The 6,000-nt window shown below is 37.2% G+C and overlaps 1 long non-coding RNA gene across 1 annotated transcript in view; it reads left to right on the top strand.

The window, feature by feature from the left end:
- The window catches only part of LOC113948100, a 71,592-nt gene that overhangs the window by 22,006 nt on the left and 43,586 nt on the right, over window positions 1-6,000 (top strand). The gene's annotated exons all lie outside the window — the stretch shown is intronic.

Genomic DNA, 6,000 nt, shown 5'->3' with positions numbered 1-6,000 from the left:
GCAGAAGGTAAGCCGGTTCAATAACCGTGTTATTTAATGCAAATTTAGTGTAAATAAAAGAATATAGACCAGTAGTAATAAAGCAATTTCCACAGATGCAAAATGTCTTGTTCTTGGAGATTCAGGGAAAACTGTGATGTGAGATATGACTGTAAAATTTCTGAACACAAAAATATACTAATTTTTGCAATGTACTAGATCTGTCATTCTAACATGTTCTAACAAAAGACCTCTGGGATGTTTTTTAAAACGTTATTTGGATATTTTTTCCGGACTGGGCATTTCTTCTACACTTCTGCTCTGTGGTTTGTAGAATTACAATGCAATCTTGTATAATTAACATGTCAAAGAGAGAGGAGAGCTGACAAGTGTGTCCTAATGTATTTATCAATCTTTATCTAATAGCAAAGTGTTCATTGACTGCACGTGTGACTGACTGGGCGTTCAACTAAGTTCACTTAAAGGGTTTTAGAATGTAAAACTGGCTCACCCATAAGTGCTTTATCTGGAAGTAAACATTACTTGTGTACTCCTAATTTCCACATTTTTATGTAGTTTGTCTTGAGATAGGTGGACATTTGTAGTTGTTTTTTTTTTTTCCTAACTGCATTACTACTGACCTGGAAGATAAAAAAAGTACAGACCTGAAAGTAGAATTCAACTGCCAAGCCTGCAAAATGATACACAGACATGAATAACATAAATAGTATCCACAACTGTGGGCTGAGACAGGCTAGACCAGATCTTAAGCTGACCTAGACTTGATTCTCCATGATATCACACTTACAGCTGTGATAAGCTGATATCAGCAATAAGTTTGGACAAGGAAAAATCACTTTTACTGTCTGACCCTCCAAGAAAGAAATAACTGGGTGAACTGCCATACTTTTTCCCAAAAATACTTGTTTTCTCCAACTTCACCTTGATTGAATTTGATTTTTATCTTGAGACTTTGATTTAACTTCAGAATAAAAAGTGCACCTAGAAGTGAGAGGATGGGGGTTAAATGAATTTATTGCTGTAGTTGTTTGGGAACCTGGCACTAGATATCCTGTGGATTTCTGCAGTCTGGGGCTAATGAACATGTTCAGAAATGCTGACTGAAATATGTTCCCCATTCTGCAAGACACTGGGAGGTTTCTGAAGCTGTGACACTTGCTGCCTCCTCTGATTACTGTGAACAGTTCCAAATTTGATAATCCTTCAAGAGAGAGGCCATGTGTGCCTAAGCAGCTATTCCAACAGCAGTGCCTGATTAACTGGGAATCGAGCACTGACCATACCCAGCAACTTATGTTAGAGGAAGATTTAACTCCTCATTATCTCCATTAAGGCATATATAATTGTAGGTACATTTTACAAACTTTTTGTGTAAATTTAGTAATATTTATTTAATATATTGACATTAATAAATTTGTATTTGTAGTTGATTAAAGGAGGTAAGCATATTGTTAATGTTTAAGAAAATTAGTTTAAGTTCATGGAAGTGAGTGGGTTATCTGTCTAGGAAGCGTAGAGCCAAGGCCTAAATTTCTGAAAGAAAGCACAGAGCATAGGACTTGCCACAAACTATCCTGCAAATGATTCCAAAACCAGTAATGTACTTTTGTTGCACTTTACTTCTTCTGCCTCATGATAATAACAGAAGTTATGACCAGATGTGCTATGGGCAATTATTTTGATGAAAAGCACAGAATTTCTGAGACTAGGCACTGTTTGAGCTCTTAAGAATTGACGTGCCAAGAGTTGTCAGCTCTCTGTAATTCGAAAGTAACTTGTCCCAAATATGTACTGATGTAAGAAGCACAAATTTGTGCGTAGTCAATTAAAATGAAATTACTGTAAATTCTGCAGTGTTTTTCTTTAGCTATCACTTTGTAAACATGAAAAAGTTTCTGAAAATACCTCTGTGTAAGACAGGATCCAAACTCTCATCTCATCCAAGTGACCCTTTGTGGTGACAGTTTCAGGATCAGCAAATGCAGGAGCAGCTTTGGTACCAGCACTCACTGTGCTGAGCTGAATCCTTGGGGGCCAAGCTAAAGATACAGGGTGAGTAACTGATCAGTAAAACTTCCTAAGCAACATGTATTCCTGGATACAGTCATTTCCTAAAGAGAAGATATCAGACTTGAACTTAAAAATGGCTATTCTGGAATATCTTGGTCAGCTAAAGGTAGTGGAGGATACAGCCTTGATATTCAGCAGAAGAATCATTTGGGTTTCTTGGTTTGTTTTTGGCTGGATACAAAAGAACAATCTGTTTCCAAAAAAGACTTGTGGAAGGTTTGGCAAATGTTTTTGGGGGAGCAAGTCTCATTTTTCATCACTTCTTTGTTTTCCTTTTAGAAAGCAATATCATGTAATTCTGCAAATCCTGCCCCCGATAGGATATATTTGAAGGTGGTGGAAGAGGAGTCGCAGTGTCTACAAATATTTCACTTATAACCACAGAAGAACTGAAAGACTGACATTATTATTTTTTAGAAGTGTAACTGAGCCCCAATAGCTATTTAGTAGGAAACTGGGTGGTTGATAAGGAGAATGCAGGTAGCAGGAGACAATGAGCACACACACTGTCTCAGATCACCTGCATCCCGCAGGACCAAAAGATTCACTCATCAGGTAACTCCTGGGAGCTACCTATTGTGTTTTAGGAAAGAAAAATGAAAATTTTTTCACATAGGGAAAATGAATTACTACAAAGTTCTTTTGTTTGGTCACAAACAATTTGATTTGGGGATGATCAACCTTGGCATTTCTGGTTTTATTAATCTGACAGGCTTCTAACCACTTAGTCTGTGGAATGTAGAATAGTTTGGGAAGCTGGTGAGAAATAGGCTGTCACATGATGCCTGAATTATTATGCAGATAAAATTTACCAACTTTCCTCCTCCAGTTTATCTTATTCGGAAAGATACACGAAAAAATGAATGGCTGTTTTTGGTGAAAGCAAGTGCTACTTCATTTAGAATAAGCATTCTGTCATTTAGAGATTTACAGCCTTAGCCATTCTCCACTGCTCTTTGCAATCACTGCTTCTGCTCAATCTTTTTCACTCTGCTCTATTTTCGTTTTCAACCCCCTCTCATTTGCCTACCAGCCGTTTTTTCTCTTTTTTTTTCAGATAATGTGGAAGGTGAAGAATGACCAGGCAGAACTCAAATGCCGTTTTGTTATGCTTAATAGCTGACTCAAAACGAGCTGGCCCATCTCTGGTGTTCACACGCAAATGCTCTCTCTCGGGTTTTTTAAATTGAGTCATAATTGCCTGTGCCAAAAGCTGTTAGTACAACAGGATAGAAAGCAGTCAGCTCTTCTCAGTGTTATATAAAGTTGTCATTTTGGAAGAATGAGCAATGATAAAGAACTGTTCAAGTGCTTTTGCCCATTTTCACAGTAAACCCTGATGTTCGTGTTGCTTGTCGTGTTGGTCTCTTCTAATAAATTCAGTTTCTTCTGCAAGAAAAGAATTTAAAACAAAGCAATAGGGATTTAAGCACAATACATAGGGAAAATCAGGCTGCATTTTTGGAAACGTTTCTATCAAACGTACACATTCCTGCATGAAATATAATAGTGTATGAAAAGACTTAAGACTTTCATGTCAAACATGAAATTGAGTGTATTTTTTTTTTTTTTTTTACTATGGAAGGCACATTAGCAGCATTTAGCTGTACATTTAAAGAAAAAAGTATATAAAGCATTCTCAGCTTTGTATATAATATATACAACACAGTATACTGACTTACCTAATCGTGTGTCATTCAGCAAGTAATATAAGGTATATTATTATTTATAGTGTTTGAAATCTTAGCAGAGGATGCTCTCACTGACTTCTGCAGTATTGATATTTTCAAGTGGACAACAGCATGCCTATTTTGCTTTCTCATTAACATTCTCATTTCTTTGCTTTCTCATTAACATTCAAATTACTTCTAGGACGATTATTAATGAAAATTGACGTTGTACAATCTAACTCAGCAGCCACTGTTGTTTTTTTTAGTAAGCAGTAATTTACTTTTGGCTCTCTGAAAACAAGGTAATGCTTCTGAAATTCTGCGTTTCATAACCATAGCTGAAAATCAGTCTTCAGAGTTCCAGCACCTGTGGCAACACGTGCTCATGCATTAATTTGCTGAGTCAATGTTCCAGCTTTCTGAATTCACCTCTTTTACTGAGGTGATAGCAGCTTTTCTGAAGCTGTTCTGCAACAGAACTGCCTGCTTTTTCCACCACTAACTCATTGTTTTGTATATGATGCTTTAAAAATTTCACAGTGGACAATCCGTCCCCATTAGACAGACATAACTTCCCAGGGTTGCTCATCTGCCTCCTGGTGCTATTACTTTTCTGTTGTTATCTGACTGCAGCTATCAACTATATAGACATTAGAGCAGGGAAATATGTTCAGCTGACACACCAGCAGAAATCCACCTGACACGGCAGGCTCTGTAAATCTGCTTTATAAATGCCTCTTGCCTTTATAGAATATTGAGCAAAACTAAAAATGGTCAAATTCTTCTGGAAAGCAAAAAATGCTAGAGCATAGAGGAGGAAGGCTTAGAGGGAAAACATTAGATGCACGTGTTTATAGAAACTGAGAGTTAGTAACTTAAATACAAATAGGAAGGCAAGTCTATTCTTATAGATGATAAATTCTCAAGATGGAAATTATTCATTATATTCATGTAATAGCAAACTAGTTTTGTGAAGCCAACTGCATCCAAAGAGCCTGATTTGCTTCAGCTGTAAGCTGTTTGTGCTTCCTCTGTGTGTCAAGTAGCATAAGTAGGTGGTGGGATTTACTTAGTTTTTTCCCAGATAAATAAACAAAATGGTGGAGACTGGCCACCAAAAATTGGCTATTTCTTTCAAGTTTTTAAGTATCCAGGTTATGTTTGATAATTTAAAATTTAAATTTTTTGTCTGGGCAATTCTCAAGGTTGGAAGCATAAGATGATGGCTTCTGTGTACAGTTAACTCCATTCCAAACATCTCCAGTTACATTTTGGTCAGACATAAGTAATTAATTATCCTTGGCAGGAGAGTTTTGACATACACTAATGAAAATCTGGAAAATTTAGTAGCCTTGCTGTGCAGGACCTGAGAGGAGCTGAATATCTGGATAGGATTAATATATCTCACTCTTGCTTCTAAGTTTGGCTTAATACTCTAATGATAGGTCCTTCCTAATGAGAGGTCATTGCTGCACTCAGTACTTGGAATTCCTTAGAACTCTTTCTCAAAACTTGTTCTAAGGCAAAGGTATTCCTTTGTTTGTCCAGGACTTCTGCTGTTTCCATTAGCAGCCTGTGGCTCATTTAATCCAAGAAAGTTTGTTCCAGCCCCACACCTACCCCTGTAGTCTCTGTTCCCAGGAGGCTCCTCTGCTGGTGCCACAGTCTCCTCCCACCAGCCTGAGCAAGTGGTACTGGGGGATAAATCCTGGAATAATCTGGGTGCTCCAACCTTGGTACTTTCCAGCCTCAGCCCTCAGCTTCCTATTTCCCACAACACTGTGCTGATCTACCTGCCTTTGGTACAGAAATATTCCTATTTGGGCAAATTACATAATACTCTGATTGCCAGGATGCCCTTGAGCTTTTTAAAAAAGGAAAAGAAAAAATTTCCTGTGCTGTTCAAATGGAACAGGGGTAAAGGTCTTATAAGCGAAGGCTTGACAGTTCTCCAGTCTATCAGTAGAAGAAATACCACAGCTGGGTATTTTTGGGTTGTTTCATCTGTCACATTTCAGATTTAACTTGATTTATTTTTATCTAACTTGGTTTTTCATATTTAGCTTTATTTAAATATTTCAGAGGAAAAATATCTTCTAGGGCATATCTGGTTTTTTGGATGTTTTTTCTCTTTTCCAAGTTGGCTTCTATTTTTGATTAATCTTCTGAGAAACAATATTCTGTTTTTCACTGTACACATTTTATTTAAAGTCCCAAAGCTGAGGTGTTAATATTCAAAGCCAGAACTGTGTTGTTGTGT

This window comes from Corapipo altera, unplaced genomic scaffold (genome assembly GCF_003945725.1).
Source record: "Corapipo altera isolate COAL_440 unplaced genomic scaffold, ASM394572v1 65, whole genome shotgun sequence".
Lineage (NCBI taxonomy): Eukaryota > Metazoa > Chordata > Aves > Passeriformes > Pipridae > Corapipo > Corapipo altera.
Note: the sequence above shows the minus strand (reverse complement) of the source record. Positions and strands in the feature narration are given on the sequence as shown.